Source organism: Myotis myotis, unplaced genomic scaffold (genome assembly GCF_014108235.1).
Source record: "Myotis myotis isolate mMyoMyo1 unplaced genomic scaffold, mMyoMyo1.p scaffold_m19_p_2, whole genome shotgun sequence".
In the NCBI taxonomy this organism is placed as follows: Eukaryota; Metazoa; Chordata; class Mammalia; order Chiroptera; family Vespertilionidae; genus Myotis; species Myotis myotis.
Window position 1 is genome coordinate 59,783,179 of NW_023416324.1, and position 25,799 is coordinate 59,808,977.

The 25,799-nt window shown below is 39.0% G+C and overlaps 1 pseudogene; it reads right to left on the reverse strand.

Annotated features, from left to right (window-relative positions):
* The window catches only part of LOC118675535, a 46,142-nt pseudogene extending 26,448 nt beyond the window's left edge, over nt 1-19,694 (reverse strand).
* Nucleotides 19,695-25,799: the final 6,105 nt, after the last annotated feature.

The window sequence follows — 25,799 nt, forward strand, 5'->3', positions numbered from 1 at the left end:
GGGGCCGCTGATTTACTGACTTCAAGGGAATGGGAATGAGAAGTTTGGGAGTGAAAGTGTTACTGGGAAATCTCCAATTGGGCTTGGGATGCCTGTCGCTGTGCCCAGTAATGAAGGCAGGGTTGAATCATATTAGGCATTTATTGAGAAGGCCAGCCAAACAAGAAGATAGGGCGCCTACAAGCATTCAAATCTTGTTTTACAGCAAGGTGCAGGGAACAGGATTATAAAGGGGAAGGGATTAGGGTGAGGCTGGGGATGGAATGCAGCTACATGCAGTGCTGGAGGCCCGCATATGTCAGCTATTGTCTTTAGTTATTAGGTGATGAGACGATGTTGATGAGATGATGTTTTGATTCCTGGTGGGCCAGTCTGACCATGCTTATGGGTTCTGCTTGCTGGTTTCACAGCTGAGTTACCTCCTCAATCACTTCGCACAGGCCTTGAAAAGGAAACTTAAGAAACAACTTAACCCCCTATTCACAAATAAGAAACTTAACCCTCTATTCACATATGTGTTCTAAGATTTAAGATAATATGATTATTTTTCAGATTAATCCAGGTGCTCTATCTATCAGATTATAAGTCCCCTATCAAAAGCTCATCTCCAACCATCTTAACCCATGGTCTCTTGCTCCAGTCATTCTGGCCTTCTTTTAATTCATGAACATGCTAAGGGCTTTCTGGTTCCAAGTATTCACATACCTGGTCCCTTCTCATCCTCAAGTCTCAGTTGGAATGTGACCTCTTCAGAGAGTCTTTCCCAAACCACCTTACCTAAAGTTACTTTTCCCCACACCTTATCCTCTCTCACATCACCCCGTTTACTTTCTTCATGGCCATTTTCACAATTTATCATTATCTTGCTTATTTAGGAATTGATTTATTGTGTTTCTTTTTCTAGATGTAAACTCCTTGAAAGTAGAGGCTATCTTGTTCACCATTGTCTCTTCAGTGTTTAAACTATACCTGGATACCTGGTACATAGGAGATAATCAATATGCTTTCAAATAAATGAATGAATAGAAGAAATAATACTTTGGGCAGAGTCTTTAAGGGTAGCCATTAACTGTAGATGAGGTGGAGTTGGTCATTATAGGTAAGTGCAAAAGTAGTGCAATGTCATAGAAACGTGAGCCAGGATGGCATATTTGAGTAGCAATCAGTAACTTGGCATGTTGGTAACATCCCCCAAAATGGCTTAGTGGCAGTGGTAGTGAGGGTGGAGGGGTATGGGGAGGGTTTGGCCATCAAATGGTACATTTAGGCCATATAGGAAAGTCCTTGCATGCCAAGTCAAAGATTCTGTTGACAACGCACAGTTCATTGAAAAACTGAATACTAAAGAAATTAGATCTTAAAAAGTCAATGCTGTATTAATCATCCTAAACACACCTTTTTGGAGATGATGATGATGATGATGATGATGATGTCATTGACCGGCTGGAATGCAGACACAAGGAACTGATGCAAAGGTTTTTCTACTGACCTTTCCCTAAGAGTGATTTTGCACAGCCAGACTTGGGTATAGGTGAGCCACAGGGTGAGGTGATGGTGAGCATTCTGAGGACCGTACCTCAGGTATCTGAGTTAGCCAACTTTTGAGACCCCAGCCTGGCGGGGTAAAGAGGAGTGTGGGCCTGTCTTCAGAATGCTGGGGTTGTCAACAGCCGACCCAGGTCCTGCCTCAGAGTCCCAGTTGGAGGAAGGGCTGGTAAGCTTCCCTCCAATCAGTCACCTACCAGAGTCCTGTCCACTTCCAAGGTTTTTATTCTCTTCACTAACTCTCAGACTGCTGTGGGGAGCCCTCCCAATGCTCAACTGTGCCTCAGCAACAGGACCTGTCACCTGCGATGAGGTCTCCCTTCTAGAACCTAGGGTGAATTAAACCAAATAACCCCAGTTCAGTTAGCAGCCTTGCCAGCAGTCCTGGCACATTATCTCCTCTCTGCCTTTAGTCTTTGAAATTAACAAAACTAAAATAAATATCTACACTAATAAAAGAGAAACATGGTAATTAGCCATACGTCTGCTACCCTTCCCATTGGCTAATCAGGGCGATACGCAAATTAACTGCCAGCCAAGATGGCGGTCAGCAGCCAGGAAGCTTGAAGTGAACATGAGGCTTGCTTGCTTCAGTGACGGAGGACTCCAACGTTCCCCACCTGCCGCTGCCGGCCTCTGAGCTAGCAGTTTGAAACATTGTTACAAATATAGAAGCTAAACAAAACCCCAGAAACCAGCTTTCAGCCAGCCGGGATCTCAGAGCTGGAGTTGAAACAGTGTTTCAATTTTAGAACCCAAACAAACCAGATACCTGCTTTCAGCAGCTGAGGCCTAAGAGCTGGAGCCAAGCCTCAGAGCTAAAGCTGGCCAAGAATAAAAAAACAAAAAAGAAAAAAAGGAGCGGTTAGGAGCTTCAGTCACCCGCCAGCCTGAAAACAGCCCTCAGCCCCTCACCCAGACTGGCCAGGCACCCCAATGGGGACCCCCAACCTGAAGGGTGTGTGACCAGCTGCAAACAGCCATCATCCCCTCACCCAGGCTGGCCAGGAACCCCAGTGGGGACCCCCACCCTGATCCAGGACACCCTTCAGGGCAAACCAGCCGGCTCCCACCCATGCACCAGGCCTCTATCCTATATAGTAAAAGGGTAATATGCCTCCCGGCACCGGGATCAGCGTGACAGGGGGCAGCGCCCAAACCCCCTGATCGCCCTGCAGCTCTGTGTGTGACAGGGGGCGGGGCCACAACCTCCCTATCCGCCCTGCTCTGTTGGTGACAGGGGAAGGCACTCCAACCCTTTGATCAGCCCTGCTCTGTGCCTGATAGGGGAGAGCTCCCCAAGCCCCTGGTTGCCCTGCAGCTCAGTGTGTGACAGGGTGTGGCGCCCCAACACCACCCCCCCCAAGGGCCCTGCTCTGTGTGTGATGGGGTAGAACCATAACCTCCCCATCGGCACTGCCCTGAGTGTGATAGTGGCGGCACCCTAACCCCCTGATCGGCCCTGCTCTGTGGGTGATAGAGGGCGGTGCCCCACCCGCTCCCCACAGGCCCTGCTCTGTGTGTGACGGGGTAGAGCCATAACCTCCCCATCGGCCCTGCCCTGAGTGTGACAGGGTACAGTGCCCCAACCCCCTGATCCTCCCTGCTCTGTGTGTGACAGGGGGCGGTGCCCCAACTCCCCTATTGGCCCTACTCTGTGAGTGACAGGGGGGAGCTCCTCAACCCCCTGATCAACCCTGCTCTGTGCGTGACAGGGGGGAGCTCCCCAACCCCCTGATCAACACTGCTCTGTGCGTGACAGGGTACGGAGCCCCAACCCCCCTGATTGGCCCTGCTCTGTGCGTGACAGGGGGTGGCGCCGCAACCTCCCCATCGACCCTGCCTTGAGTGTGACAGGGGGTGGTGCCCCAACTCCCCAATCAGCCCTGCTCTGAGCCTGACCAAGGGCTGCACCTAGGGATTAGGCCTGCCCTCTGCCACCCGGGAGCAGGCTTAAGCCAGCAGGTCGTTATCTCCTGAGGGGTCCCAGACTGTGAGAGGGCACAGGCCGGGCTGAGGGACCACCACCCCTCCTCGAGTGCACAAAAATTTGTGCACTGGGCCTCTAGTGTATAATAAAAAAATTCTGTATAAATCTAGCTATTACCACTAATGCCTCAATGTGAATAATTAGAAAATCTCCTGTTTATTAAGTCCTGTCTTTATGTAATTGTGATCACACAATACAAACTATTGACCTAAGTCCTTCACTGGAAATTAGATTTTTGTGAAAAATAAAGGATTTCTGTTTAGTGTGTATCACATGTTTTCTTGTGATCACTGCCTAGGAATTCAGTGGCCAGAAAATAAAGGGCTTTGTCATTATATGAAGACATCAATATTCATTAAAACAGTAGGGCTGATCTTTGTAGGTATGTTAATGAAAATCTGCAAACTTGTTTAACCAAAGATCAAACAACCTAATTAAATGTTAGTCATTAATAATAATTACCTCATTTTTGGGGGGATAAGAAGTAGCAAACAGTAGAAATGTTGCACAAAAAGCAAGTAAGCAACATTCACTAAGGAAACTTTTTTTTTTTTTTCTTTTATTAATTACTAGATTAGGGAAATGACATTTATAGGGGAAAATAACAGATCATTCAGTGGAATTGCCAAAGGTCTTTTGAACCTCCAGAGAATTGAAGAAATGAGCTAAATGATCAAAACTAATCTTGGGAGCCAGCACAATAATACTTGATAACATTTTTTTGCTTATTTGATAACTTATTTGAGCTTTTAAATAACAGAATGAGAGCGAGGAAAGGACTATAATGGGAGAAAAATATTCAAGTTTGCATCATTGTTTGTTGCTTTAGTCACTTGAGATTATTTACATGAGATGATAATATTGTCTTAAGGGGAATTTTGGTAGTATAGATATCACTAGTTATATGTAGGGAGACATTTTCATTTTACCTCTTATGTTTAGTCACTTGCCTAGAATAATATATCACGTTATAAAAATACTTTACAAGGTGCAATTATTAGCCAAAATAAAATCAAGACCACAAATAGTATCCTTTATACTTTCTGGCACATGTAATATATTTACCTTAATTCTATTTTTAAGTATATGTCTAGATTAATTCTTTGCATTTGCTTGGAAGCATATAGGTGTTTAAAATATGTGTACTTATCCCGGATCATTTAATAAACATCTACTTGTTTTGAGCTAAAGGTCATAGTTATCTTAAAACTTGGGCTGTCTTTCCTTTATTTAGCACAGTTTATGAAACTGGACCATTCCTGCCTGAATATGTCTTTTCATGTCACAGTAAAGATTAAGGAAATTCCTCATGACCATTGCTCCCTGAAGGACACTTGAAGAAAAGCCCTAATAGATAAAGATGGTGAACTTTCAGCTTCTATTCTTGGGATAAGGATTATGCTTGTAAGTCAGGGGTTGGCCAATTATGGTCCATGGACTAAATCTGGTTTACTATATTTTTATTTATTTTATTTTTAAATTTATCTTTATTGTTGAAAGTATTACAGATGTGCCCTCCCCCTCCCCCAAACCTTCATCCAACTATTGTCTGTGTCTATGGGTTATGCATATATGCATATACATTGTTTGGTTAATCTCTTCCCCCCCCCTCCATCAGTCTGTTCCATGCTTCCATATCTCTGGATCTATTCTCACTCATATGGGGAATCTAATGAACAAAATAAAATGATAATCTGCTGTGTTTTTGTAAATAAAGTTGTATTAGATCATGGCCACACCCCTTCATTTACATGTCAATTGTGGCTATTTCATGCTGCAAAGGTAGAGTTGAATTAATTTTTACAAGGACCATGTGGACTGCAAAGCCTAAAGTTGCTCCTACTTGGCCCTTTACAGAAAAATGTAGCTGACCCTTGCTCTAGTGTAAGGTTTCCCTAAGTATTTCCATATGAGAATACTTAGAGAGGATTTTAATGGGTGGGATTAGTCAAAGGTCAAACAGTTAGGGAAACACTAGGTTAATCCAATTTAATTTTTTCTTTCAGGAATTTTCAGAGCGATTAATGGACTAATGCACATTAGAAGGAAATACTATATTAGAATTTTATAAATAATATGCTTGGGCAGTTATAAGTAATAGCATTTATAACTGATAAGTAATAATTTATAATACAATTACTTATATCTGTGTCTTATGAACTATGCATGGGATTAGTGATCTGTGAAACACATTTTAGGAAATGCTCAAACTCTGTTTCCTTCATGATTTTCTACTTCTAGATTCATTTCACTGAGGACAGCCAGTGCCCTCTTTTCTCCATAGTTTAGATATTGTAAGCATTATTTAACTTAATGTAATGTGCACTTGCTCTTACTATTTCAATATGATCCCAGTATGGATTATTTTGATGTCTGATCTCTCATTTTTTAATGGATTTTTTTCTTTCCTCTGAGAAATTTTAAACTTGAACATAATGTATATTGAACAGTTATATAACTGTATGATTTCTTTTTCCTTTACATTACTGCACTTGGAAAATATTTGAAAGCAAGCTGTATAAATTATCTGTTATTCAGAAATTAAGTGCATGTAGCATTTTCTTCACAGTGGATAGTTTGAGTTAACAACTTATCTTTATACGGAAGTAATTGTTTACAAGAGGAAATGCATGTGGACGATATGTTCAATATAATAGAGTGATTTCTTTTGGTAAATGTAAGGGCTAACTTAGATCAATAAAAAGTGATTGAAGATTGTGTTTATATATTTCAAATAATCTGATAAAAATTTGGGCTCATACTTTTTTCAACTTTCTTCAGTCATACAATGTAATACATGCACTCTCAGAGTAGAAGATATTATATATTGAAGGTTTACAGTGGTCCCTCCACAGAGAACGGGATGACCATGAAGTTGTAAAGAGAAGTAGTGTGTGTAAATTATGTGGATAATGTAGTTTATTCCTAGTGATACCAAACTCTTAGGTCTGTGAGGAGCATTTATAGATGACCAAGTTTGAGCAATCCCTGTAGGAGGACATAGATGGTAAATGTTTCAGACAGTATTTCAGCAGCATTGGTCTACAAGGTTGGGAATACCATGATATAATAACCAAATTTAGAATTATGGCTCAAAATGGTAAATGTGAACTCAGTCACCTCTATCTTCTGGTGGGTATACAGGTATTTGCTTTGTGCAGAACTACCCCACCCTACTAGTACTGCCTCTTTTTTGGTGCATTGGTTTTCCATTGCTGCTACAACAAATTACCACACACGTACAGGCTTAAAGCAACACAAACTTAATTATCTTACATTTCAGAGGTCAGAAGTCTGAACTGTATGTGACTGAACTAAAACCAAGGTGTCATCAGGGTTGCATTCCTTGAAGGCACTAGGAGAAAAAACTGTTCCCACATGTTGAACAGCTTTTAGAGGCAGTTTGTGCTCTTGTAGCCTCTTTCTTCAAGGAGGTGGAATCTTCAAATTCTTCTCTGACGCTGCTGCTACTGCCATTACATCTACTCCTCTTACTCTGCCCCTCCTCCTTCCCTCTTATAAGGACACTCATGATTATATTTGGCTGACTTAGGTAAGCTCCCCATCCTAAAATTTTTAATTTACTCATCTTTGCAAAATCCTTTATGTCAAGTTCTGGTGAATAGAATAGGGACATCTTTCGTGGGACGTTAGTCAGGCTTCCACATTTGGCAAACTGGAGTGTATTCTTCAGTGCAGAAGTTACCTACCACCACCACCCTGAATGTATTCCCTCCCCTGTTCCCTACCACACCAGACTAAGATATGTCCCCTAAATGGGATTCTCTAATAAAATCTCATGTTTTCCTGTACTGTAGCACTTATACTGGTAATACATGCCCATCACATCCATTTTTCCTAATAGACTGTGAGTTTTTTTTACTGTCATATCTGTAACACTTAATATAGTGATAAAAGGATCATGGATGCCCAATAACTACTTGATGACGTCTTTGAGTGTCTTATATATATGTCATTATTAAGGAATGCACTGATATTTTGATGTAGGCTATATGTGTTTAATTCACTTCACTAAAACTCTCTGACTTGGAGTCTCTAATTATCTAGTTGACCAGTTCTTGGGTGGCTCCAGTCTAATTTACAGGCTTTCCATGCAGCTTTTGATTCTTACATGTCATTATGTTTTCTTGACTTTCTTTATAAGTCTATGATTTTCTTTATAGCTCATATTAATCTTTCCAAAGAGAACTCTTCCTGGACCTACCTCTAAACTGTAACTGTGCTGCATGGTTCTATCCCCAAACCTTGTCTTTCTTAATATTTGCCATTCTTGGGTTGTTTACCAAAACCCATGCTGTTAACACCTGCTTTGGGGTAACCATACCAACCTGGCCAGATTAAACTCACACCCTGAGCCACATGTTCAACTGCTGACCATACTGACCATCTGCCACAGAATCTCAAACTCCCAACAACTGGCAAACCTTAATTATCAATCATATTTCCCCTCCGTATCTGTATATTCCCCTCTTTTTGCCTATCCAGATTACTAGTAAAGTCAAGACCCATTCTCTTTTTACTTTTGTGGCCCCAGTTGAGGTTTTCTCTCTCTCTCTCTCTCTCTCTCTCTCTCTCTCTCTCTCTCTCTCTCTCTCTCATTAGGACTATGGTGTCGGTAATTAGGTTCTGGAGTCTATCTTCTCCTTGCCTTCAGATTAATCATTCCAAAACACATATTAATTCATTTAAAAACACAGAGCCCTTCAAGTGCTCTCCAGTACCTATGTGTAAAATCCAGGATCTTTATCATATTATGCAAAGTCTATTGCAATCAATGGCATTTTCAAGAGTGTGCAGGGCACAGCCTGTGTGGCTTGGGCAGCGGTCAGGACTTAGACATGCAAGTAAGCCCTGGAAACAGGCTGCTTGGGCTCAAATCCTGGCTCCATTACTTATTAGCTCTCTGACTTTTGATAAATTATCTTATTTTCATTTTCCTTGTCTAAAGAATGGGGTTACAAATATCACTTTCCTTAAGTAGAGATTTACTAGTAGGAAAGACTGAACTTTATAATTTGTGGAAAGCTCTTTAAAAAGTGCTTGGTACAGAATCATTGCTCAGCAAATGGTACATACTATATATATTAATTAGTTAATATATCAGCATCATCCTCTCATTAAGCTTCATATCTTCTATTATTTATCCTATTTCTACATGTGGTGAACACCTGCGAGTGGTACAGAGCACATGTTTGAGCATTGCAAAGCTCTGGATTCACATCTTTACCTCGGATACTTAGTACCTCATGTTTGGAATAGGCAAAGCATTATCTCATTCACAGAGGCCTGTGAGCATTACATGTGATAATACATGCCAAGTAATTATTACAGTATGTAATGAACATAGTAAATACTCCTGAATAGTACTATTATTATCATTTCTGTATCAATGGTGCTTTGCACATATAAAACATCGAACGACTGCTAAGTAACTTGCCAGGTTCTTATTTCGAGAAAACTAGTCTAGTTGAGAAGACTTAGAGTGGTTGTGTCTTTATGCCTAAAGAGTAGTAATCTGCATGAACTATGGGATCAATTTGAGACCATTATGAAACTCAGTCAATTAAAATGTCAATGTATTAAAACACAGAGTAATCATGTACTTTTTTTCATTGGCTAAATCTAGGTTAGGTTGAACTACCAGTTGAAAAACTTGATATTCAATTTGCTCAACTTCTTCATATCAGAACATTTTATTGACAATTATTATTTTCAATTTATAATTAAATAAAAACATGTTGAAAACCATAGCTTTATTCAATGTTTGAATTAAACTAGACATTATAGTTTATGGGCATTAGACATTTAGTTGCAGGAGTTATTTATTGATGCCTATTTCACAAACGGCACAGAGTCTCTCTATTTGTATTATGTGTTTGGTACCAAGTAGGATTTCACTAATATTTATGGAATGAACGAAATTCAATTACATCTTGTAACATTTTAAATTGACCTAAATAAGGAAGAGATTTAAAATTCATCTTATATAGTAAATGTTTCTGTGTATATGATTTGATTTTGTGGTCATTCTAAATCAGGGTTGGCAAATTATGGTCTGCATGGAGAAACCAGCCGGTTTTTGTTTTTTATTTTTAACATATTTTTATCGATTTCAGAGAGGAAGGGAGAGGGAGAGAGAGATAGAAACATCAATGATGAGAGAAAATCATTGATTAGCTGCTTCTTGCACACCCCCTACTGGGGATTAAGCCCACAACCCCGGCATGATCCCTGAATGGGAATATAACACCGACCTTGACCTCCTGGTTCATAGGTTGACGTTCAACCACTGAGCAACACTGGCCAGCCCCCAGACTGTTTTTTTAAGGCTTGTGAGTTAAAAGTTGATTTTATGTTTTAAAATGCTTGGAAAAAATCCAAAGAGGAGTAATATTTTATGTGAAACTTATAGGAAATAAAAATTTCAGTGTCCATACATATTTTTCTTGAATAACAAACATGTTCATTCATATCTATATCACCTATGGCTGATTTTGCCCTAAATGGCAGTTGCATAGTTACAACTAAGATTGTATGGCCCACAAAGCCTAAAATATTGACTATCTCTCTTTATAAAAATGAATTTGCCAACATCTGCTTTAAATTAACCAATAAAAAGAGACACTACGTGGTTCAACTTGCTTTTGATTTTGAATGAATCAAGATAAATGGCCACATGCATATTTTAGTCCTCTATTTAACTATAAATTATATTAGATAATTTACTATCAATCAAAGATTATAAAGTCATAGCTACATAGTTGTTTAAACCAAATCACCCTATTAAAGATGAACTGGTATTAATAAAATATATACATTGCTTAATGTCAGATTAAATAATTTTTATTTTGAATTTTTTTTGTTTTCCATATGCTTTCATTTATATATGCTTAAAAATAACTCATATGTGTGCATATGAGTGTGTTGTGTTTTTTTTTTAGGGTAAAGCATTAAAATCTAAATTTTAAATTCAGGCTTTTTAGAGGTATAATTTTTCTACTAACTTCAGAAATCTTACCTTTAGTTGTTATATATTCCCTTTTCCCCTTCTATCTCAGCTCTCAAGCTTTAGGTCATTAAAAAGAAAAAAAAACCCACTCTGGGTAATAATAATAACACTTTATATTTTGATAGTATATTATGTTCTTTTATTTTTAAAAAATTTCACATAGATCCTGGAAACTCAGTTTGTAAATGCATGTAAACTGAACTTAGTCTAAACCAGTGGTTCTCAACCTTGGCTGCCCATTAGAATCACCTGGGAATCTTTTTAAAATTCTGATTTCTGGGCCTCATCCTCGGGAAATTCTGTTTCTTTGTTATGGGGTGAGGCCACAACATTAGTAACAAAGAAACAGAATTTCTGTAGGATGAGGCCCAGAAATCAGGATTTTAAAAAAAGATTTCTAGGTGATTCTAATGTGTAGCCAAGGTTGAGAACCACTGGTCTAAACCATGCAAAGTTAGGGCATGGTATGCATCATTCTTGGAATTGGTATGAGAGCAGCTATGATACAGGTGAAGAAATTTTTAACCCTGCTTTTTTTCTAGCTTATTAATTCCTGTACTAATATCACAAACTGTTGACATGAATGGAGAAATGGAAGAAGAAAGTCTGTTCTTTAACTTTAGTAGTTGAAAGAAACACCATAGGTAATTAGAATTAGATTTTTAAAAACATTGATGAAAGAATTCATCAAATAACATGTGGTATTTTTAACCATTTTTGTGTGTAACATAAGTAGACACATATTATCTGTGGCTAAATTTGTCATAACATTTTTTTGGCATTTGCAGTCATATGCAATTTCTCATTTGCTGAGTAGCTTTCAAAACCATTGCCAATATATTGTTTTCTCCCTAATAGGAACTGTACTAAACTGGGTACAAGCTAAAATGCTCTAACAAAGAGAATCCAAAATAGAGATTTAAAATGATAGTACTGTCTAATTCTTCTTTCAACAATTCAGAGCTTTGGGATCCAAAGCGGGTGAGAAGATGCTGCCATCCTCGACACAGAGCTGTCTTCTCTGGGTTCACACTGGCGATTCCAGTTATCATTTCCCAAGCAGAGAAACAAAGTGCTTGGCTCAATCCTTTTTTTTTAAGTGGGGGAGGCCTCAAATTGGCATATCTGTCACTTCTGCTCTAATCCTATCTAGACAAATGGCCATACTAACTTGGGTGCACGGGACGATGTTCCAACTACTGGACAACACTGGCCAGGGTGCATTTCAGTAATTTTCAAGGATAAACTCAGTAAGTAGAACTCATTAATTTCTAAATTTTGAATGATTTGCGCTGACTTTGCCTCGTTCTTGGATGAGTAGTTTCTCTAGTAAGTACACTAGTGTTAGATAGACTGTCTGTTGAATTTTTAAACTGACTTATTAAAAAAAAAAGCTCGAGTGAGAAAAATCATGCAATTACAAAGCCATCCTTTCCACTTACTACGAAGCTAGCCATATAAGGCTAATAGTTAGTGTTATTAACAACGCCCATCGTCAAAGGTGTATGATTAAACGAAGGATACAAAAGGAGTGCCGTATTTAAAACATCATTTACATATTTTTTAGAAGAATGCAAATCAAAGACTAGACTGAAAGCCCAAGAGAAAATTGTATGTAAGCATATTTGAATTTCTATTCAGTTCCCTTTAACCCTCAGGTTTTTTTTCTTCCTTTTTGATAACCTTTTGCCCCCAGGCCTGCTGTGAAAAGAACAATGAAGCAGCCACTGGTGTTCCCCAAACTCTGTAAGTGACTCTTCCTGGGTCATTATTCTTCAGCTTCTACAGGGAGCATGAAAAATCTCCTTTCTGCTTCTCCCACCAGGAATCCAGTGCAAAGCTTTATACTCTGTGTCTTGTAGAGCAGAAGTCAGGAAACACGGGGCCCATCTGTGTACATCTTGTGTGCTGAATGGAAAACATTATCACCATTGCACATTAATGAGAACGCTTTTTCTGGCCAAGGCCCTTTCCCCACACAATGTAAGTAATATGGCAAAGATCTGAGACTTCCATGAAATGACTGCTTCCAGAATGGCCTCTTCTAGCGTCAAAAAAGCAGGGGAACCTGGACCATTTTCAGGGACTTAGTCCATGAATCTGCTTGCTGGGCTGGCGAAATCTTTGTGCTTTAAAGTTTTCAGCTTTTTATCAAAAGAAGAAGAAAGGTAAAAAAGGAGAAAGGATTCAAAGCAGTGATGTAAATGCCAGGATTGAAGTTTTGATACTGATTTTCTATCTCTATTCTGCTTTTTTAATCATGAAGCCGAACTCTCTTTTTTTTTTCATTTGTAGTTTCCTTGCTTCTTTGTAAACTCATTAGTCTGTGAATCCAGAGTAGATTTTTATTCAGGAATCAGGCTTCAAATGCCAGGAACATCAGCGATTCTATGAGGTAATAAAACCGTTATCCAAACCTGCAGACTGCCTTCTAATGAGCTGGCATGCTCCTTAGGAAATCCAGGCTTTGCTAGGCACTAGTGGCCTTAGATTCTGCGTACTGTATTTATTAGCATATGCAATCATTCATTACTTGATCAGAATCAGAAGGTTATGAATCGAAAACAAAAACTGAAGAATATATATTTAACCTGCTTACAAGCAAAGGATTATGCTTTACAGATGACATATCTAGATATCTTCTGCGAATAATACTTTTCCACTTCATTTTATGTCTTCCTTCCAGGTGCCTATCTTTTCCTTTTATTTAGTCAAATTCCCATTTTTGACCTTTTCTTTTTTTTACTCTTTTTTCCTCCTTTGGTATTTTCTTCTTATGGATGAGTGAGAAGAGTGACCAAGTTTTGGAGTGCTCTGCTAAACTCCACAACAATTGCATAAGTATAATGAGTAAGGATGCTTTGCTCAGATGCACACTTATTGAATATCTACTAGGCAGCAAATACACTGTCACCTGCTAAGAATACACACAGTCATACTCTTTTAAAAAAAATTCTCATCTTAGGATATGAAATTAGGTGATCTGAAATAGTGACCCATAACTGTCACCTATTCCTATGTGATATTAAGCAAACAATTAACCTCCAGTTCTGGGGTTCCTTGTCTTTCAAATCAAGATGTGTAACTTACCTCACAGGGCGGTTGTGAAGAATGAAAACACACATGTTAGAGCATTTTGAAGCTGTAAGGGGCTATTTGAATGTGAATTATTTTTAGTGTCTTGGTTGTGAATATGTGAAAGATTCCCAATGTTTATGGGTAAAAGTGTTGACTCTTCTGAGATAAGAATATGTTGAGAAGGGAGTATGTGGCTTTGCCAGTTCTGTAACTGGAAACCTGGATTGTGAGCCAAGACTTCTGTCTAAGGGAATGACAAGTGTGTCAAAAAAGAAGAAACTGGCTACAAAATATAGTAATTATATTTTACTCTATTGTTGGTGGAATATCATTTGCAAGGAAATGAAATTCATTTCTCTCTATGTATTCTGTACTCTCAGAGGTTAGGTACTTACAAAAATAGGGTAAATTAAGAGAATCTCATTCAGGATGTTGACAACTTAAAAGGAACATTGGAAAGATGGAAAGATTTCTAAGGAGAGTCATAAATACAATGAAAGGGTTCGGACATGGGACTTGTAGGGAAAAGGTTCTGGGATTATTCAGTTTGCTAAGGACAAGGCTAAATGTAGAAAAATGGGAATGGGTAATATACTAAGGATAAAAGAACATCTGTTTTCCATGTCTAAGAAAAATCAAAAAGGAACTGGGCTAAAGCTACAGGATAAAAATTTAAATTAGCAACAAGAAAGAATTTCCTGACAGTGAGGGTTGTTGGGCATACAGGACTTGCTGGAATCCTCTTTGCATATCTTAAAAAATGTTTTCATTAAAATAGAATGGTGTAGGTGTTGACCTTCCTGAATGTAGGATAATAGATCAGAAAATTTTTAAATAACATTTCTAATTTTCTGATTCTTAAGTTACTCTGGCAAAATAAAAGAGAATGCTGACAAAAATTGTCCAAAATGAAAAAGTGTTTATTTTTATGGGACAAACAAAAAATGCATCTTGTTCCCAATTATTCTATATTGTATTATGATTCAATAAGTAAATTATTGCTTGGGATATGCAAGAATATGGGTATGTTTGGAAAGATCTAATGGAAGATTCATTAGAAATTGTCTCTGTCTGAATTCTTTCAGCTCTGGAGTGACATGGTATAGGTCACACAGAGTGTGGGGAAGACTGTTAGCTATTTATTAAATACTTGTTACTTGTTTTTCCTGTGTTAGGCTATATTTCCCAACCTCACTTGTACGGATGTGTAGCAATATGTTTGAATTCTAGCCAATGGAATGTGAATGTGGCGGATATTATATGTGCCATTTCTGGGTCTCTCTCTCAAAACAACAAAAGGGTAAGTACACCTCCACTCTGTTTCCTCTTCTACCTGCTGAAATATGGCCATAATGAGGTCCTGAAAGATGGCTGAGCTACAAGCTGGAAGGGGCCTGGGTGTCTGAGTTACCATGTAGAAGGCCATCTGCCTACTAGTAACATCTGTCTCAGCTTGTTGTACAAATAAGAAGGAACTTTTATTTTACTTGATCATTTTACAGTTTTTAGACTTGTTTCTTCTGCAGACCTGAATAAGACATGAATGGCCAGGCCCATCTCACTGTATTTTTTTCTTCTCAAATGCTGTTCAAATACTTTTCTTCTCCTTGTTTTAGTTTCCTTTACATAAAACAATGAGAGTAATGAACTCACTTTTTTTCTGTATTGAAATGATGAATGACTGCATCATGATCTATAGTTTTATTATTTAACCTAAAGGAAAAAAGGTTTTTCTAGTTCTTGAATAATTATGTTAGAATGTATTTGTTATAATATGAAGATTGTAACCCATTTTACTCTATCTTCAAAGAAAAGCAATAGAAAAAACTTGAAAATATAGAAGGGGCCAAAGATTTACAAAAAGAATTGTTTGCAAATGAATTTTTCAAACAAACCCCATTAAAAACATGATATTATTTTCTCTGTAAAGATTTTGTTTAGTACGCTTAATAATTACTATTCATAAGCAAGCTGTATTTATGTTCTACCTGTGAGAATTTTACATTTTCTCTTCTCTACCAGGAATTAATAGTACAACTAGTACTTTTATGGAGAAAAACCTATTTGCATTATATTTAACTATGTTTCTGTGAAATTGAAATATAAACTAAAAGAGATTTAAAGAACTTTCTAATTATATTTACTGCCCATGGACACTGTCAATCACAAATATATGGAAACTAGAGACCTGGTGCACAAATTCGTGCACAGATGGTGTCCCTAGGCCTGGACAGAGATCAGGGCCAATTGAGGCCTGCCAGCTGCGGGGAGGGACTGGGGGAGGTTGGCTGGCCTTGGGAGGTTGGCTGTGGAGTGAACTGACCACCAGGGGGCAACTCCTGCATTGAGCATCTGCCCGCTGGTGGTCAGTGTGTCATAGAGACTGGTTCCACCGGTCATTCTGGTTGTTCAGTCATAATAGTCATTTAGGCTTTATATATATATATAGACTTGTGCATAGGGTGGGGGGGGTGCGGGCTCCCTCAGCCCAGCCTGCACCCCTCTCCAATCAGGGACCCTTGGGGGATGTCTGCAGTCAGACATCCCTCTCGCAATCTGGGACCACTGGCTCCTAACCGCTCACCTGCCTGCCTGCCTGATCGCCCTAATCTCTCTGCCTGCCTGCCTGATTGCCCTAACTGTCTCTGCCTGCCTGTCTGATCACCCCTAACTGCCCTCCCCTGCCGGCCTGATCTCACCCCCAACTGGCTTCCCTGCCAGCCTGTTCTCACCCAGTCTCTGTCTCTCTTTGTTTTTCTTAGCAGTCCTCCAGGCTTCCCTGCCTCCCTATCTCCCTCTTCCTCTTCCCGACTGGGAGGGGACATGGACAGTGGGGGCCATTCCACTCTCTGCCCACCCTCCCTTCCATCCAGGCCTCTTCAGGCACAGTCTGTTTTGTTTCCTCATTTTGAGAGAGGCTCTGAGAGCGAGCTGGGAGGGAGAGAAAGAAAGGGAGAAAAGGCTGTGAGCTGGTGGGTGCTGTGTGTGTCTGTGTGTGTGTGCAATTGTGAGTGAGTGTGAGTGCCAGCCCCTCCTCCCCCGTCCCTGTCTCCACTGCCACAAGTCCCCACCCACCAGAGCCTGCTGCACATGCAGCCTGGGCGTTAGGTCAAGTCTCCAGTCGTTGTGGTTGTGATGGACCCAGGGATTTTTTATATCAGGATAATGTAATATACAGCACTTTGACTCTTAAGGCTGGCCCCACTTGACAGGTGAATAAACTAAGGTTTAGAGAGTTTAAGTAACTTTCTTAACATTACATCATTAGTAAACAAAAGCACCAGGATTTCAGTGTGGGTCTGGTGAAGAACTATGAACTGTCTGAGACTTTTTCTTGCAGGCTAACAAGAAACAGTTTCATGCATGCTGGCAGAAGACTTGAGACTCTTGAGTCAGAGACAAAGGACTTTATTACACATATTAATAATAGTAGTCACAGTATCAGCATTTTCCTGAGCCCCCATTTCTACAGAATGATAGTAAGGGGGCCAGGTGTCACTGGCACATGCAGTGAACTGAGTTTTAAGAGAGAAAAAGCTGAGTTGAGGAAATACATTTTTTTTCTTTTTTATAATGGGCACAAAGTATGGCTGCCTTTTGCTCTGTAGGGGAAATGAATCCTCGATTTTCCAAGACTGTTTGCTATTTAATCATTCTTGCAAAGATAGGTCAGAACAAAGTCAGTCAGTGCCACTGTTCAAAAGGCATGCAGAAATGGGAAAGACCCATGCACAATTGTCTCCCCACATACTTTCACTGTAAAACTCCTATTATCAGCCACTAGACCACACTGACTTGGTAATATTTCAGCTGGCAGTAATACATGATGTTGAAATGCTTTGCTGTTGAAATGGAAGCATTTCAATAACATAAATGTCCAGAATTGAAATGCCATTGGTAGTCATGCCATTGAATCTTGGAATGAATCACACTGAGGGAGGTGCACATAGGTCTACAGATGTATAGGCAGGGCTCATTTTCTGCAACTTCTTCTGTCTTTATACACTTTTATCCTGTACTTAGCAGCCTGCCTGAAGGAAGAAAGAGAAAAAACAGGAGACTCTAAGCTCAGTTTGAAGAGAACAGCCTCTCTAGGTTTTAGATTGCATGTCAGTCTTCTTTTTTTTTAATGTATTTTTTTTTTTTATTAATCTCAGAGAGGAAGGGAGAGGGAGAGAGATAGAAACATCAATGATGAGAGAATCAATGATCAACTGTCTCTTGCACGCTCCACACTGGGGATCGAGCTTACAACTTAGGCATGTGCCCTGACCGGAGAATCAAACCGTGACCTCTTGATTCATAGGTCGATGCTCAACCACTGAGCCACGCATCAGTCTTGACAGGTTGCTGCTAATGTGCTTAGGTCTCTTCATAGCATCAAAAGGATAGAAGCTACCAGGTGGAAAGGGCAGTTTGGTCTCTGAGCTTAGATAAATTCTGCTTACTCAACTGGTGTCCTTGGATAAATTTTACCTACATCTCTGGGAGTTTCATTAGCTTTAAGGTGAGGGTGACCCTTGTCAAAATCATAGTACAGTACCTGCCCAATAATAAGCAATCTGTTAACATTAGTTATTATTACTAAAAGTAGCAGAAGTCTGGCATGGCTAAAAGTTATACTGAAACATGCTTTTAATACCTGGAAATCCCATAAGAAATATCACTTTCAGCTAAAGTCAGTACAAGGAGGAATTTTAAATTGACAGTTGTATTTTTATTATTTAAAAAGGTAGAAATAATATTTGTGATGATAATGTTAATGCCGCTGCCTTTAAATCCCAGAATGAAACTCTACTGCCTTCATTTATGCATTCCCCCTCTTCAAAAAGGAACTCTTTTGTTAAGCCTCACTTAGTCCATCCTAAAGCACCTTTCAGTCAAAGAACAGCTTCTCATTAAGGGAAAAATGATTATTAACATCCTCATTTTGCTTCCTCTCGTGAATTATTTGCATTCAGAAATGTGCATGGCATTAGTTTCAGGGTAAATGCAAATATGACAGCGGGATTTCTCACCAAGCTCTTTTTTATTATTAGCTCTTTTTATGTACTCCATTTATTATTCCCTCCTCATTTTTCACATTGTATTAAAATGTTAGATTTCTTAAAATAATAATATCTCTTTCATTTGGTAATTGTCTCAGCCCTGTCTACAACAGTCTACATCATACAGGGCCCATCTATAATTTGGAATGGCTTATCACGACGCTTTGTCTTTGCTTAGGGGCTGCCCAGGAATAAGCTATCCTGGTAACTGAATCCCTCTCTCCCACGGAGAATGTGATTACTCCAGGTGAGGCTCAGGGGCTTGCGAAAGAGGGCAGTGGTGTGAGGAAGGCTTCTGCTGTGAGTGCTGGCAGTGTATTTACAGTCTGGGGCTTAAAGATAAATTAAGATTTTTTTTTTCCCCTCTCAGCTTTAAAAAGTGTCCATCTGTGGTGCTTTTTAAATACAATAGCGCGCACTGGATTTTTCTCTCGATGCTGTGAAGGCATTTTGTGAGAGAGCTTTGTTTGCTGCATCCAGTGTCCTCCCTCTGAGGACTGAGTGAATTGGGAGGCTAAGTATTCTTAGTCAAAGGGTAGTGGGCACAGCTAGGTTGGTGTAGAATCCGGGAATCGGGGGTGTGCTTTCCACTGGGGTCCGCCTTGATAAACGGATTATAATTACTTTGTTTTTCCCTGGTCCTAAAAAAAAAAAAAAAAGGTAATAGATCTGACTAATAAAATGAAACTAATAAAATCATTTGATCATTTTGATTCACTGCACTTCACTGTACCAGCTTCCCTGTTGCCTCACAAATTGTTGCTGTCAAATCATTTTATATTTGTTTCTTTTGGATATGACTTAACGTCTCCCTTTCTCTCCCCTTGTTACTGTCCATCATTTCACTTCTTTCTTCCAGGGAGCAGGGGGATGATTGATGATCAAGGCTCAAAGGGAGCTATCCAGTAGATCACACAAATGTGTCTGTTCTTCCAAAAGCATAGTGTGCAACATAGAGATGGTCTGATAAGGCTCTTACCGTAGGATGTGCTTCTTGGCGCATTGCGAGCTACAGGACAGAGTAATTAGCTCTTGTACTTCTGCCGTGTGATATGCAAATTGCTTCTTTGCAGAGTATGAGGTGAGAGGGTACTGACTTCATCATGATCTGGAAGACAGTACATGAGTCAGCGTCCAACTCAGCATTCTGCTGGTACAGGCCCGCAGTGGGACTAGTTCTCCCACTTGTTTGAGAATGCCTGCCTGGTACCAGTTTCATTACAAAGCTCTTGTGAATAGTGGGTCAGCATATACCAGCAGCACTTGGCAGGTAGGAAAGGGGGATATATTGTTCTTCACAACTGCTAATGGGCTACTGGACAGCGTACCCCATTCGGCCTAAAGTAGGCATGTGGTTTTGAGTAGTTCTGATGTGCCCAGCACTTTGGTAGGTGGCTTACAGACATTATTTCATTACATTTCACAATAAGGCCATGAGGTAGTTTTTATATTATATTCATTGGTACAAGAGGAAGTTGAAAAGCAAAGACAGTAATCAGAATTTCCCCAATTTTTCATGTCATAGAGCACCTGGGATATTAGATCTCTGTGGTACACTGAGGAAGGAGGGTGAGGGTGCTTGCATACAGGCCAGAGTCTGCGCAAACCTGAGACCCTTTGCAACACAGCAATGTGCATTGGATGGGAATTTGGTGAGATCTTTTTTTTCTTCCTCTTCTCCTTCTCCTCCTCCTCCTCCTCCTCCTCCTCCTCCTCCTCCTCCTCCTCCTCCTCCTCCTCCTCCCCCTCCCCCTCCCCCTCCTCCCCCTCCCCCTCCTCCCCCTCCCCCTCCCCCTCCCCCTCCCCCTTCCTCCTTCTTCTTCTTCTTCTTCTTCTTCTTCTTCTTCTTCTTCTTCTTCTTCTTCTTCTTCTTCTTCTTCTTCTTCTTCTTCTTCTATTTGTATTCTTTATGTAGTCACTTGTTCATATGATTGGCCTTTTATTCACCCTAAATTTCCTTTTCCCCCCCTATTGATTTGTAAATCCAATCTAGGATATGGAGGTGGCAAGATGATAGACTGGATTCAAACTCCCTGGGTTTATGTATGGGCACTGTTCATGCATGTCTCATGCTTATGTTCTGCCACTTGTTAACGGTGACTACTAGCCAGTTACTTTCCATCTTTCCCTCAAAAGACAATTATAATAGAACCACCCCTTGGGTCTCTAATGAAATAGTACTTGTAAACCAGTGAGAACAGCACCCTTACAGAAGAAGCACTCATAATATTAGTTATTATATCATGGCTATTAGCACTTTGTTATATATATTACACATATTTTTCCAATTTACCTTTTTTTGGGGGTCAACTTTATTTGTGAGATTTTGATACACGCAAAACTTTTGATGAAAAATGACTGGAACAAATCCACAAAAGTGAAAAGAAACTATTAAAAATGCTTGTTTAAAACAGGTATGCAGTTAATAGCAGAGATAAAATCTATGTAAGTAAAAAGACATCCACGACTATTTCAATGACATTTCATTTATTCTTTTATCTATACACTAGAGGCCTGGTGCACAAAATTTGTGCATTGGCGGGGGGGGGGTGCGTCCCTCAGCCCGGCCTGTGCCCTCTTGCTGTCCGGGACCCCTTGCTCCTTACTGCCCACCTGCTCGCTGCTCCTTACCACTTGGCTCACTGCTCCTTAGAGAGGCTCCTGCCAAAGCCGCTGTGCTCACCAGCCATGAGCCTGGCTTCTGGCTGAGTGGCGCTCCCCCTGTGGGAGCACACTGACCACCAGGGGGCAGCTACTGCATTGAGCATCTGCCTCCTGGTGGTCAGTGTACATCATAGAAACCGGTTGTTCTGGTCTTTCTGCTGTAACGGTTGCTTAGGCTTTTATTATATAGATTCCAATGATTTCCTTCAAGGAGGAAAGCAAATCATCTATATTACATTTGCCAGTTGATTTCTTCCCGCTTTCCCCCTCTCTATGTGCACTTTGATAGTCCAGAATGGAGAAAGCATATTTATCTCATAGGAACTGCAGGGCTCAGGAATGCTTGATTTTGATGCCCTCACTGTAAAGTACTATGAGGTACTTGATGTCATCACTCAAAACCCTGGCCAATTCTATTAGGATCCATGGAGCACAGGGGTTACAGCAACTATTTAACTGCCATCCAGGCAACCACCCAGGGGAACTGAGCCAATAGATTGAGAAATGATGTCGCTGTTGAAGGATGGTCCCTATATCAGTGTTGTTATATGTATTATGTGAATGACAGGCTAATACAATTCTTCATCCACAGAGAGTTGGTAAGAAAAATACACTTCAAATGGAACCAGTAAGACTCATCATTCGCTCAGAAGATAAATTGCAATCATTTTTTGACCTAGTGTAATGGTCTTTTTCTGATTTATGTGTGTGTGTGTGTGTGTGTGTGTGTGTGTGTGTGTGTGTACACACACATTTCTTGGAAGGATAACCACTCAATTAAAAACATAGACTTGGCAGACTTGGCCTATTGTTTTATATACCATACTATATATGATAATTTTTCTATTTAGATTATCTGGTGTTTGACAAACCACAACTTTTCCACAGAAATATTTCAGAGGTCCAAATCTCCCCCTCCCTACCCCCCAAAAAGGAACTCAACCATGAAAAGCATAAATACCTCAGACCTCTGAAAGTGGTGATCTCTTTGATTTGAATTTTAGTGGAAGAGTTTATTCTTTAGGGATCTCTGGTTTATATTACCCCAATTTCCAATAAGGTACACATGATTTGTATAATTAACAACTATACATGTCAATAAAAAAAAACTATACATGCCACATTTTATATGCCCATAAAGAAAATTACCACAGTGGGGCATTTAAAAAAATGCTCAGAAAAACTAAATATATTCTATCAACAAATACAGTTAATCAGTGTTTGGAGGCCCAGGAGGTTGTCCATATGTTCTCAATCCTTTAGGTGATTCTGGCATCTATTGATGAAACTCTAGGCCAAAGATTCCTTTAAGTCACATGGACCTGCCAGATAGGATCTGGCAAGGATTTCCTTATTTTATTACAACCTGTCTGGGGACTAGTGTGAAAAACTATATGGCTGAGCATATGAATACATCTACTGTCCCTATCAAAAAGGTAGCTATCATCAGCATAATTTTGGTCCTGAGGCAATGCCTGTCTTAAGCTTCTCATGATAATGTTGAGAAGAATATTTGGCTGGTACTGCACAAAAATAGAGTTATTTATATATGAAGAACTTAAGGGAATATTCTAATTGTTGAAATAACTCAAGAAACATCCATCTGGATTAGTATTAATGCTTGCTGGTTTGTGCACATCTAAGTTAAATATAAACAGATCCTTTAATGTCTAAGAGCTTAATATGAGTGGCATATGCATAAACAGATTGAAAGATATACAGACAAATGCCAACATCAACCAAAAAAGTAAATTGAACCAAATATTTGCATGATGTACAATTGTTTGCACAATGCTAGGAAAGTGCAATTTGAGACATGAAACGTGTCTATCAGAATATCTGTTATTGAGGGAGAAATAATATCATTAATTCTAGTTATGCATAGAGAACTTTCTAAGGCAATAGTTTTGCTATTTGAAGGGCCTAGCATGGCATATGAACCATAGTAGATGCTCAGTAATTTTTTTTAATTTTTTTTTGTAGAAAGAATGAAGGAAAGTTTGGGGAAAAAGAGGGTTTTAGGTATGTGTAGTAAGAAGATTTAAGACCTAGGAAAAGTGGACAATTTGATTGAAGGTCCTGAGAAAATATCTTTGTTAGAAAAACAACAAAACATGCCAATAATCAGAACATTAGAGAAGAGAGAGAGGGAATGGGAAAAATAAAATGCAATTTTAGTTAAATGCTTTTCCGACTTTGATAACATACTTTCAGCTTGATTGTATAAATCCTTGTATTTCACAGATGCCTGTTGTTGATTTTGATAGTGGTTAAATAATTAAAGTGAAATTTCTCAACTCTTATTCTCGATGGCTTGAAAAGGAGGAAGCTTCTTTGCTCAGGATGATATGGAAGGGATCGCAGGACCTTGGCCCTCCCTGTCTGATGTCATGCCTATAAAAAACCTATCGGAAGGAGCCATAGTGAGTGAAAACCATTAATTTTCTCTTGTCAGATTTTTACCTTTGTCGTGAGGGTGAAGAGCTTTGTTCCACACCAGTGGGACCGTGCAGTGTCAGGTGGGGGGAGTTTGAATTCCAGTAGGATTGTGCTCCAAAGGAAGTGTGGCTAATCGCAATGCCAGGGTTGTCTTGATGATGTTGAGACATTCAACCTGGCCAGACAATGAGGTTCAGAAGAAATCTGCCCTGACAGGGCTAGGCTCCCTTCAAAGCCCTTGAAGGGACACAGTCAGGAAAGCAGAGAAGGAAATGGGAAAAATAAAATGCATAACCATCGAGGAGGCAATCTGATCACAAACAACAGAATTCCACTCCTTAAAGTGGGCGTTTTAAAATTTATGTATTTTATGATCTACTTTTTCAGTTTCTACTGTCTACTAGGTTAGGTTTTCAGGAGGGAGAAATGACAAGCCCTTCCCCATCTGAAGGAGCATGGTCTTTGAATCGCATCCACATCTAAATTCTAGCTTTGTTTGTTAGCAGCTACGTGGCTTTGGGCGAGTTACTTCACCTTTTGGGGTCCCACTTTTCTGTTTTGTAAAATGGAGATAAAAGGGTCTATCCAGCAGGACTTTTCCAAGAATTTGATGTTATAAAATCGCCTAGCACCAGCACCTGCGCAATGTTAGATTCCTTTACAAAGAAGAAAGTGGGGAGTAAAAAGAATCCAATTTTGAAAGAAAACCAAATACTTAAAGTTTCTATGCATTTCTCTAGTTTCAGCAATATAGTGAAGCTCAGTAATAAACTAAATCTGAAAATGTAGCCAAAGGATATAATCATGATATTGTGCAAATATTTAAAAGAATGTTACTTGCAGTTTTGTTTATAATGGAGAACATTATAAATGATCGAAATGTTCACTATGGGATTGCTTAAACAGACTGGCAAATCCATTTGATGTAATACTAAGAAGTCATTAAAAATATCTTGTAGCTGGATACCTAAAGAGGTGGGAACATTTACAGTGTGCCACTGGGGGCAGGGGGGAAGCCTAATTTAATTACTACAGGATTCCAGTTTTAAAAATTGAACATAATATAAACCTTTAGAAACTACCCAGAAAGTAATATACCTACATGTTAAAGCTGTTACGTGGTTGGGGTGATATTGTGTGTGATTTTATTAATTTTGGGGGTCATTTTTGATGTCTCCTGATTTTTCAACAACAGTAAAATTTTGTTATAATAAAATATATTTTAAAATAATTAGTCTTTCACTCATACTTTAAATAATAGTATAATTAATGAATGGCACAGTTCCTTAAAAGCCAAAACCCAATATTGAAATAATTACTAAATGAATTATATTTCTGCACATGTCTCAAGAAAAACAGGTGAATTTGTAGAGTTGGCAATGCGTATTATAAGGATATCTGTCTTATTTCTAGTTTAAACAGGTATTTTATATTATACCTTTTATTGACCATAAATATTTTCATTTATATTAGAATTAACTCTTCTGAATGGATCAAGATATAAAATGCTTGGTTTTAATTTGGTCATTTACATAGAAGGATTATTTTTATATGTTAAAAATATTTTGCTTTTATTTAGAAAATTAAATACATGTGAAATCGCCTAACACAGAAGCTAAATGATTAATGCATGCTTTTCAAATTTGAATTCAGTAGAAAATAATAGTGGTTTGAAATATGTGTTAATTTATCTACTCATTCATTTGTTTTTTTTCATTAATTATACCTTTCTTCTATTCAAATGTAGCTACCGTTTAAAATAGAAACATAATACAACATTTAAAATATAGTTTTAAATGTAATAAAATAATCTAGGAGTCGCTATATTCTTACTAGTCTTCAGCCTCACTTTTAGACTAATTAAGTCATACAACTGAAAGAAAAAAGACTATGCATTTGCTTAAACTTGATTCCATTAATATAACTGTGGACTTTGTTATAAGGAAGTTGTATTAGGATAGTTAGTAATTTGGAGAATTTAGGGAATCAGATTCTATTATAATAC